Genomic DNA, 12,232 nt, shown 5'->3' on the forward strand with positions numbered 1-12,232 from the left:
CAAACAAATATTAATGTGTTTTTCCTGTCAAAAATAATAATGTGCTTTTTAAATTATCAAATTTTAAGGGTGTAAGTTGCGATCAGCAAGCATGAAAATTCAAAATAAATTTATTTTGGGAAAAAAAAATGGAGTGGAGTAGCTTATACCATTTCGTTACGTATACTGCTTAGTCCAGCTTATTGCACACTTGCACGGTTGCGCCTAATGGACAAATTAGGTGATGCCAATCTTTTCAAACACAAGAAAACAAGACATGATTTATCTTTTCCTGGTACCATAGATGTGGAGGCATGGAGCTCAAAAATTTGATAGAGATGTGATGAGTAAAGCTAAACTGAATATGGGAACCCTGACCAAGTTGGGAATGTTTTGGTAAAGGAAATGATTATATTACTAGCTCAACACCCCATTAATTAGTTTTTACGAAATTAATATTAAAAAATTTTAGAATATTTAAGGAAAAGAAGATACTTCCTCCGTAACAAAATAGATATTACACTTTGAAAAATGCACTATTCACCTATTACATTTGACCATGCATTTTTTAGGTTTTAGATAAAATTAACCGTTGCTATATGATATGTTGTTGGATCTGTCTGAATGTTTACTTTCATAATATTAACTTCTTATAAGTTTTACTAATACACAATTAAGGTTATCAATGGTCAAGGTACTATATAGACAAGCGTAAAAGTCAAAGTTTAATATCTATTTTGTTAAGCAGAAAGTAATTTTATTAGAACGGTGCTATTTTAATGAATTTACTACTATCTTGCCACTTAAACTAAGGGTTATAAAGAACTTTTGAAAGAATAAATGTCGTGCTTATCTCATTTTGCCTAAAAAAAAACTTTAATATTTCTTTCTACCATCCTTTTCAACTAATATGTCCAAATATCTCTATTTTTTTATCTATAATTATTTATGTTTTGTCATTATTAATCCTTATTTGTTTTCCTTTTTTAGAGCATTGTAACTAATTATTGGTTTCTTTCCCGCATCTAGTAGGAGTTAAAGTTTGGGTTCTTTCTCTCTTTACTTGTGGGAGTTTAAAGTTGGTATTCACAGTTATTTCAAAAGATATCCTTCAATTAATTTTTACTATACAAGTTTGTAATATGTGTCGGATTCTTGCCTGCAGTCTACACAATGAAAGAAAGAGTTTCAATACGAGACTATTGATGACATATTTTCTTACCCCAATTCCTTTTAAACTATTTTTCAAACTTAAACTTTTAAGGTTTTTTACTTATCACCTTATGATGTCAATTTTTCACTGAACAAAAGGTACGAAAGTAACAAGTGAATTATAAAATTTATGAATAATAACATATTTATGTTTTATTGTATCTGACCCACCCGAAAAATCATGTGAGTCAAAATACTAGTACTTCCTCCGTTTCAATTTAGTTGTGACACTTTTAAAATCACGGACTTCTAGGTAATTTTTTGAAGAGGAGAGAGATAGAGAAAGAAAATAAAAGGGTCTCATGTGATAGGAGAGAGATAGAGAGAAGTTATTTCCCAATATAAAAGTGTCACACCTAAATTAAAATTTTCTAAAATAGAAAGTGTCACAACTTACAACTAAGGGCCTGTTCTCCCCAGCTTATTTTCAGTTCAGTTCAGTTCAATTCAATTCAGTTCAGTTTAGATCAGTTCAGTTCAGCTCTTGACAATACTTTTACTCTCACATATCACTATTCATTTCAGTTCAGTTCAATTCAGTTCAATTCAGTTCAGTTCAATTCAGTTCAGTTCAGTTCAGTTCAATTCAGTTCAATTCAGTTCAGTTCAATTCAGTTCAGTTCAGTTCAATTCAAACCAGTTCAATTCAAATCAGTTCAGTTCAGTTCAGTTGTTTTATGTCGAAGAGAACAGGCCCTAAATTGAGACGGAGGAAGTAGATAATTTTATGAGGATACGTGTCATACCCCTTTGTGCTTGATCCGTGCCAACACCCTTAATCATCCAGATTCCAGCCTGTAAAGTTCTAGATAATAGTACAGTAATCCATATTATAATTCCCAATCAATTGAATAGTATGAGTGTACGAGTATAACAGCAGAAGATAATAGTCTTAATTAGCATGGCAAAACTTAACAAGAAACATGATTAAACAAAAAGTTAAAGTGGACAAACTTTTTCTTAAGTATTGTCCAAAAGAATGGGTGGTTGGGTTGGCTTTGTCATCAAGTTAATCTCTTATTCTTGTTTGGCTGTGTGTCATTCACGCCCTGTTTACCAATTTTTGACTCTTATTCTCTATATTTAGTTAGTTACATTTTATATGCATGATGATACCTCTTTGATAGACCCGTTGACAATCAAACTTTTGGTAGTTTAATCTTTTAGCACCAAAAGAGAACAAACTTCGGTTGTTTGGAATTTTTGGTAAGATGTATAATCAATCCGACTTAATTATATGTGAAGAAACCTAAACGAAGTAGAATAATCTAGGAGTACAATGAATCCATTATTGTACTGACAGTCCAGAAATATATTCACATAAAAGTACTATTCTGATACAAATCAAAGCCTAAAGGAAAAAAGATCACTAATTAGCAAACCGTTCCCTGCCGAACAAAAGAGGGTGGCTCATATTTTCAGAAGAAAAGAAACCATGATTACTCAGTTTTTTTTTTGTATAGAAAATTTCTTTCATTATATTTTTGGCATCTTTAAATGTACAAATATATATTTTTGGATGTTCAACAATATTATAGATGGAAAACCATTATGGATGTGAAAATGTACTTTTTGGATGTACAGGAAATCATAGATGTACAAAATATAATACGGATATACTAATGAATTTAAGAGGCAAAAACCATTATGGATATGCAAATATAGTTTTTGAACGTAAAAAATATAATATGGATGTACTGCATAATTTTTTGGTTGTAATTCATGTAAGGCGCAAAAACCATAAAGGATGTGCAAATATAGATTATAGATGTACAAGATAGATTTTTGATGTACAAAAAGTATAGCATAAAATTTGCTCTCGCTCCACCACCCATTGCGTGTACGATTATAATCCCCATCCCTGCCAAACCTAGACCCATCTCTGCCCCACTTGGGCGGGGATGAGACGGGTCTCCTACTTAATTCGCCCCACTGCCATCCTCAGTTGCATTCAAAATTGTGCGAGGAAAGGCATTAAATTTGGTCCATCAAGATGTCACCCAAGAAGCTGGAGTTAGGAGGTGAATAAAACGAGAAAAATACTCCTTTAATATATTAAAGGAAAAATTGATTTAATCAGTCCCAATTATGGATGTCCTGATAAAAACAGTCTCAACTATCGTTTTTTATTGTTCAGTTCTAACTTTAGGGGGTCCTTTACGCACATGAAAAAAATAAACCCCTCATTTTCCTTTTTCTTTTCAAATTTAACATTTAACTGCTCTTTCTGTCTCTCACCTTCCTCCTTCCTCCTTCCTCCCCTGCCACTCTCATCCCTTGCCTCTCCCCTGTCACCCCTCATCCTGCAATCCAATTTTTCTCATTCACACCTCACAAACCTAGCAAACTAGAAGACAGATAAAGATAAAACAAAAAAAAACTAGTAATAAAACTTTTCCTTTATCTCTTTCTCTCTCTTATCAACTACGTGACCTTTGGCTATCAATGAGAGCCGAATTTAACAATTAATTTAATTTTTCCCTTTTCTTCATTCAACACACAACAATTATTTATCAGTGTTCTTCACTTTCAATAACACCAACCCTTCTCTTTCCTCCATCTTTTTTACCAGATTTCATCTGATTTCATTTTGCTTCTTGTTCAGTACAGTTCAAGTATTAATGGCGTCCATGTCTAATTCTCTGTCACTCAAACATGGCTTCTATATATATTCATCTTCTCATTCTTAATTTTCCCTCACTAACCTCCATTGTAATCCTTCGCTCGTCGCTTCCAGAACCTTCCATCAGACTCGGAGTTTCTCTATTACCGCTTCCAGTTTCGCCAATGATAATCGAGATCATTAACTCTTGTTTTTATGTTTTTAGATTGTATTATTTTGAATGATTTTGAAAAGTAGGTATGTGATTGTTGGAGGGGGAACTTTGATTGATTTTGAAAAGTAGGTATGTGATTGTTGGAGGGGGGAACTTTGATTAATTAGGCATATGCATTGAAGAGTAGAACAAAAAAACTGAAGGGTAGCAAAAGAGGGGGTTAGGTGTTTCGGGGTGGCAGGGGAGCGTTTTTGAGTGGCAGGAAAAGGGTAGTCAAGTAATCTTAGGGATGGCAATTAGGCGGGGTGGGTGCAGAAGATGGTACCTCCACACCCGCACCCGCATAAAATTCCAATCCTCATCCCTGCCCCACCACGCCCATTGCGGGGGGAAATTCCAGACCCATCCCCGCCCCACCAGGTACGTATTTATACTCATCCCCGTCCCACCATCCGCATGAGTACTCGCACCCGCGTCGTACCCACTTCATCCCCACCCCCCACCACCCGCATGGGTATCCACACCCACTTTGTAGCTACGTCATACCCACATATTTATATTTTGCAAGATACAATTATTAATAATATAAGTATATAAATAGAATTTTAATCATATATATGAGGGGCGGGCAGGGATGGGGTGGAGATAGCATAAATCCATACCCTCTCCACCACCCATTGCGAGTAGGATTTTAATCCCCATCCTCTCCCCATCCCCGCCAAACCTAGACCCACCCATGCCCTACTTGGGCGGGGATGAGGTGGATCCCCTACTTGACCCTCCGCACTGCCATCCTTAGTCAAGTTGTAGGGGACGAATAGGGGAGGGGGTTGTTTTGGGGTGGCAAGGCAGAGGGGAAGGTTGTGGGGCTAGCAAAGGAGGGCGCAAGGAAGAAGGAATGAGTATAGAAGAAGAGGAGGAAGAGGACGAAGGAATGAGTAGAGAAGAAGAGGAGGAACCTGATGAATGTTGTGCCGCCATGGGAAGAGAATTGCAAAGTCAGAGTTTTTGGGAGTTTTCGCAGTAGGTAGGTAAAAGGAGAATGTGTTTGGGGAAAAAATCTGGGTTTTATTAACTAAAAAAAGTCACGTGGAGGCACGTGACTAGTGTTTACATGCATTAGCAAGTTGGTAACCTGCTAGGTCCACGCGTGTAAAGTATCCCCAAAAGTTGGGACTGAACAATAGATAACGAAAGTTGGTGAAGATGTTCTGAGACTTGTTACCAAATTTTGGGAGTAATTGAAAGGTAAAAAGTATGTTAGGCACTTTATGATGAATGTGTCATGTGTATAACATGTCATATCATAACTTATTGATTGTGTAATAAGATCCCACGTGTGTGGATATGTGTAGCTGTTTCATGTGATTATAGAACTCTTTCATGTCATTATTGGCGTATTTGATATTATTTTAAAGTTATCTCGTGTCATTTTTTAAAATTTGTTTTATTACATTTATAAAATTCTTTCATATCATTATTAGTGACTTATATGTCATTTTTCAGCAAACTCGTATCATTGAGGGGTTGGTTCATGTTATTTTCCCCTATTTCAATATCATTTTTCAACTCTTTATATATCTTATTATCACTACTCAAAAATATATCTGTGAGAGAAATGATGCCATTAGCACTCCACTTTTACGACAATTTTTAGCATACTTATATCATTTCCCCCTATTTCATTATTATTTTCAACTCTTTTTATATCTTATTATTATTACACATTTTTATGTTGTTTTTTAGCAACCTAGAATTGTTTCCCCCTAGTTTGTTATCATTTTCAAATTCTTTATATATCTTATCATCATTACACAAAACGATATCATTTATAAGATAAATGATATCATTATTAGGTATAGGCATTTTTATGTCATTTTGCAAGCAAACTTATATGATTATTATTATCTCTTTCTCTCTCCCCCAGCCTCAAAACCTAACATCCGTGGATTCATTGCCCCCATCCACCACTCCACCTCCACCACTGCATTGCTACCAGCGTACCTCCACCACCCCACTGTGTAATCCCCCACATTTTTAAAGGATTTTCATAAATATATTAAGTTATTTATGTAATTATATTTAAATCCAAATGAGTTTGGAAAATGATTTGACTTTTAAAAAGGGTTGACTATTTTAAAAGTCAACTAAAAATATTTTTCTTAGCTTAAAAAATTCGTAATATTTTAATTAAGCGTGTTTTAAATAAGAGTTTAATTATTAAAAGCACATTTGAAAAGAAAACTTAATGGAATCGAAAGCCCAAAAGTAATAAAAAGGGAAAGGATAATTTGATGACTAAAGTCCTAATAAGCCCATCTTGTTAGTCATCAAAGTTTAATTATTGAAATTCCTTTTCCTAAGCCCAATAGGATTAGCCTATTTAAATATCCTAAAAACCCAAATATTTTGCCCTACACTTTATTTTCTCTCTCCTCCCTTGCACGTGATTTCGAGCTCTCCCCTTTCTCACTCGACATTTTCTCTCTCCTCTTCCTCTTGAGCGTGAGTTCATATTTTCTCTCAAAAATCGTTTCTTCTTCGCTAAGTAACGTTTCTTGTTGAACAAGAAACGTCACAAAATTTTCTTGAAGCCGAAAAACTGCTGCCGCCGGTCCTTGCTGCTGTCTCAGTCCGGCGCCCCTTCTTCCTCTTATTTTGGTTGTTTTCTTTACTTCTCCTTTAAGATTCCATTAAAGTCTAATTTTTATTGTTATTTTATTACTATTTGCATGATTACGATTTGAGTTATTATTTATTATGAAGAATTTTTTTTCGGTTCTCATATGTATAAAAGAAAAAAATTTCAGATTTATTATTTTTAGTTTTAATCATGAAAGATGTGATTTTTAGGGTTTTAAATCACTAGAAATCGTATATTTAAAGTATGAATATGAATTTTGATTGGAATACGATTTTTATATGCATTTAAAATATTTTCAGAAGGTTTAGAAAATTTTATAGATGCTGGAAATTCAGAAAGTTAATATTTTAAGGTTTTTAATGGTTTTTAATCACTAGAATAGTTGATCTATACTAGGGATTAAAAATAACGAGAGTTTAAATTATAAAAACGATTTTTAAAGAAGTTTAAAAGGGTTTGGGACGTTTTAAAGTTGCTGTATTTTTTTTAGTTCAAGTATTTACTTGATTATTTATTGTTCTAGGCGGAGATTTCATATGTAGGGGACTTTTAGAGCTTAAAAGTGGCCTACCGTTCGTTTATACAAGGTACGTACATAGTCTACGTGCTATATGGTTAGAAACATGCCTTAGGGATGTTTTTATTTATTAGTATCATGTATAGGACCTTGTTGTTCGTATATATGATTTACTGAATTGTTTTACATGTATTTTGCCTATGTGCTACATGTAAACTAAGAATTATGAATATGATTGTTTGTATGGAAGTTTGATGCAACAAATAAGTTCAGTTTGTATTAATTCGTGAGGAATTAATGTAAGTAAGTTGAATCATGTGTTACATAGATTCTGAGTTTATTATTTTCTTATAAGAACCGTGGATCTTATTTGGTAATATAGTTATACCTATATAAAGGTACAGTTTACTGTTGGCTAGGTTCAACAGGCAAGTTAGTAAAGAATAAAAGAAGTTAAATGCTAAGTTGTGAACACTTATTGATTCTAAGATTAAAAAGGAGTTTTGTGATGTTATGTGATTATTAGTTGTGAGTATTATGTGCTTGGTTGGTGTCAACACAAGTATAAAATGAATGCAACGTAAAGTGAAACGAGAATAGGTTATAGACTTTAGACTGGTGCACGTCTAGAGTTGGACACTAAGGGTTGGAGTACATGGGGTAGCCATGGCTTTCCTGGGATTGGATTGATCACACTTTCCTCTTTAGCTCAAAGGTTCCTCGATATCGCAGGTCAATTTGGTTTACGGAGTCATGACCGTATTTCCTATTTCAGTATAGACAACTCGTCCCATAACTATTCCATTTAAAGAAGAAATAAAAGTTAGAGTCTAGTTCAGTAAGAGTCATCTGCAGTTGTTATGTTATTATTATTTTATTCTACAAGTTGTGTTGTAGTATCATGTTAGGATTATTTTGTCTGATATGTAGTACTCAGCTTTGCTGATTACGTGCTTGTCTGTGTTTGTGATCATGGCTTTGCCTATTGATCCTGTGGTGATCCTTCGGGGGAGCAGAGTCAAGAAAGCATTGACATTACAGGTTCGAAGATGCATACCATTGGGGAATCTGGAATGGAGAGGCTTTTGTGACATTAGTAGTATTTAAGTTGTTTCTAGGAATTTATATTTTCAGACTTTAGCTTTAAGTTGGTGTGTTTCAGTTCAAACATTGTTTGTTCTTATTTCATAAGTTTAATAAAGTTGATTTTGTTTTAATAAGTTTTCCGCTGCAAAATTCTGAGTAAGCCGAAACGTTTTCACACGGGCGATAATGCCTGGGTAATTCTCTAGATTTGTTATAAAAGTATTTTCTAGAAAGAGAGAATTATCGGGGTGTTACACACTGTCACCATCACACACTAACACGACTACTCATCGGAAAAATCAACCCATAACAATGGTGAAATAATCCGGATCATCTTCTTCCTTTTCAACTTATCAAAATAGAGATAAATCTACCATATCCAAACATCACGAAATCATATCTTCCATTTCCATGAACTACAACCAACAACAGCAGCACCACACAACAGCAAAAACTCAACCTTGAGAGAAAAAAGTTGCAATAATGGTGTTCGGTTCAGTATTACCCACGAACATAGCAAGACACTTATTCAGTTTTACCCACGAAGATAGCAATAATGGTGTTTGGTTGGGTTTTCTCGATTAAGGTAATGGAGATAATGATTTTCATGAGAACTAAATAGCAAGGTTTAGACAAGGTAAACCCGATTGCTTTCGAATCAATGAATTTTAAGCATGCATGTACTTCCTCCATTCATATTTGTTCTTTCTACTTTGACTTTTTTCTCTCTGAAAAAGATTTTAAATAAGAATAACAAATAGGAATAGAAGGAGAATGTTTTTTATAGTAATTGTGACATGAACACATGGTTTCGAAAGATAATTATTTCTAAATTTATATGGAAAAGGTGATTGGATGGAAATGAAATATGGAGATCAGAAAAAGAACTTAATTAAGGGGGTGTTTGTTTTGGAAGTTTTAAGAAGGGGAAAGGGAACCAACTCTGATTCCCTTGTATCTTGTTTGGCAAGCCAGCTTAATCTTTCCTTTTCAAACTCCTCTACATTGATCTCCGACCCCCCCGGTAAGGTTTCACCTTACCCCCAAACTCCTCCACGCCTTGACCAACTTAGACCCACCTTGACCAGAATACTCCACCACACCACCACTTGACCCCAACAACACCACCACCACCACCAATAGTTGAGTCCACCACCACAACCTACCCACGACCAACAAGCCACTGCACCAACTGTAATTCCCCATATTTAAAAGATATTTAATTAAATAGTCTTAATCAATGTTGAATTATTAAAGCTATTTAATTTCAGTATTTAAGAGCATAAGGGTATTTTGACCATTTTACCAAAAGAGTGAGTATTTTCACAAAGAAGTATTGTAATCTTTTCAAGAAAGTATGTTAGTAATATTAGTAGGAAGATTATTTTTGGCAATTTCATCATCAAATGTATTTTGGTAATTTGATGAGTAAGGGTATTTTAGTCTTTTATCCACAAAAACCATCACTATAAAAGGGGAAATCCTAGTTTCCTATCATACTAGTAGCCACTTTATTCAAAAAAAAAAAAAGTAAGATGGGTTTCCTTTTCTCTCTCAAACTGTAGTTCTTCCTCAAGTAAGTTCTTCAAATTTTCAAGTTCTAATCTAGTTTTGTTTTTGAAAATTATAGGAGGATCTTGCAAATATCAAAGGGAAGTAAAAAGGTTAATATTTTTCTGAAAATTTTAGGGGTTTTCTTCCTTATTTTCTCTCTCCTTCTCGCCCCTCTTTTAATTTGCTCGTGTTTTTCCAGCCACCCGCGGTGATGGGGCGCTGGCTGGGCACCGGCGAGTGTCGCTTGTCCCACTACTGGCCGATAGTGGTGGCGACGGCTAGGCACGACGAGTGCCGCCCTGCCACTGCCGCGCCGGTGGTGGTGCGAGTGGTGCGAGTGGTGGTGCCGGTGAGTGTAGGTTTTGGGTGGTGGTTTCGAACCACTTGTAAAATTTTTTTTTGTTATTATTTATTAATTAAATTACAGCAATATTTAAGTAATAAATTATTAATTTTTAGGAAGTTTTAAGTATTAATTTATATTGGGTTTTGTCTACGAGTAAAGGTTTTCAAGTTATGACTCAAAAATAGTTTTTGAAGCCTTTTTAATGAAAAATTAGCTTTATTATTATCTTTAAAATGCTGATTTTTATTTATTATGTAATCCCCCACAATTTTAAAGAATTTTCATAAATATATTAAAGTATTTATGTGGTTATATTTAAATCCAAATGAGTTTGGAAAATGATTTGACTTTTAAAAAGGGTTGACTATTTTAAAAGTCAACTAAAAATATTTTTCATAGCTTAATAAAATTTGTAATATTTTAATTAAGCATGTTTTAATAGGAGTTTTAATTATTAAAAGCATATTTGAAAAGAAAGCTTAATGGAATCGAAAGCCCAAAAGTAATAAAAAGGGAAAGGATTATTTGATGACTAAAGTCCTAATAAGCCCATCTTGTTAGTCATCAAAGTTTTAATTATTGAAATCTCTTTTCCTAAGCCCAAAAGGATTAGCCTATTTAAATATCCTAAAAACCCAAATATTTTACCCTACACTCTACTTTCTCTCTCCTCCCTTGCACGTGATTTTTCTTCCCCTCTCACCCGCCGACTTTTTCTCTCTCTTCTTCCCTTTGTGCGTGAGTTTCATATTTTCCTCTCAAAGATTGTTTCTTCTTCGCTAAGTAACGTTTCTTGTTGAATAAGAAACGTCACAAAACCTTGATTGAACCAAGAAGGCTGCCGCCGTCCTCGTGTTGCTGCTGTCACAGCTGCCGGCGCCCTTCCCTCCTCTTGTGTTTGGTTGTTTTTCTTTTCTTCTTCTCTAAGATTCCATTAAAGTATTAGTTTTTATATTATTTTATTGTTTATTAGCATGTTTATGATTTAAATTATTATTTTATATGGAAAATATATTTCGGTTGTCATATATGTAAAAATAATAAATTTCAGATTTATTATTTTCAGTTTTTATTATGAAAGATATAGTTTTTAGGGTTTTTAATCACTAGAAACTATATATTTAAAGTATAAATATGAGTTTTGGTTAGAATATGATTTTATATGTATTAAATATATTTTCAGAAGATTTATAAATTTTATAAGTGCTGGAATTTCAGAAAGTATGTATTTTAAGGGTTTTTAAATGATTTTTAATCACTAGAATAGTTGTACTATACTAGGGATTAAAATTAACGAAAGTTTAATACATAAAAACGATTTTAAAGACGTTTAGACGCTCATTTTCACCCTATTTCATTACTAACAAGCTTAAAATTCTCGAGTCAAGTTATTTAAAAGTTCATGGAACTTTAGTAAGAGGTGTGGGATCTCTTACACAAGGATTAGTAGCCCGTATGATTCCAAGAGGAGGACGGTGCGCGTTCATTGCCAAATAATAATAAAACAAAGTATTTAGTAAGTTCAGTCATGTACTTGTCGCATGTAGAGTCATAAGAAGAGCAAGTAGAAGTTTTTGAGGATTGCATGCATTATTATTCGCACTAGTTTAATTGTGTTATGTACTTAGCGTTGCTGATGTATGTGTTTCTTTGTTTCTTTTGGTTGTTGTTTTTCCTCAATAACCCCGTGATGACCCATTTGGCGAGCAGAACTTAGAGGAGAAGTTTCAAGCCAGGTACAAGTTCTTTGATGTGCATTGGAATCATAAGCATCCGGAGGGGAGTTCTAGTACATGAGTACTTCCTTAATAAAGTTCTTTTGAATTTTATGTTTGACTTTACTTGACCATTGGGGTCAAGGTTTGACTTGTTTTGAAGATGGGACTAGTATGGGATAGTCTCCGAATTTGTAACTCATTTACATACTTTCTTATTTCAATTGTATTAAAGTATTTCCAGTTTATTTTTAAAAGACTTCTGCTGTATCTCTGATTAGCCTTACGTATTATCATGCGTGGCATAACAACTCCCGTAATTTCTCCTAGTTTATTATGTAAGGAGGGGTTGGGGGGGGGGTGTTACACCAACCACCTGACGCTACCGCAACCATTGCGCCA

This window comes from Beta vulgaris, chromosome 7, assembly GCF_026745355.1.
Source record: "Beta vulgaris subsp. vulgaris cultivar EL10 chromosome 7, EL10.2, whole genome shotgun sequence".
Taxonomy (NCBI): domain Eukaryota; kingdom Viridiplantae; phylum Streptophyta; class Magnoliopsida; order Caryophyllales; family Amaranthaceae; genus Beta; species Beta vulgaris.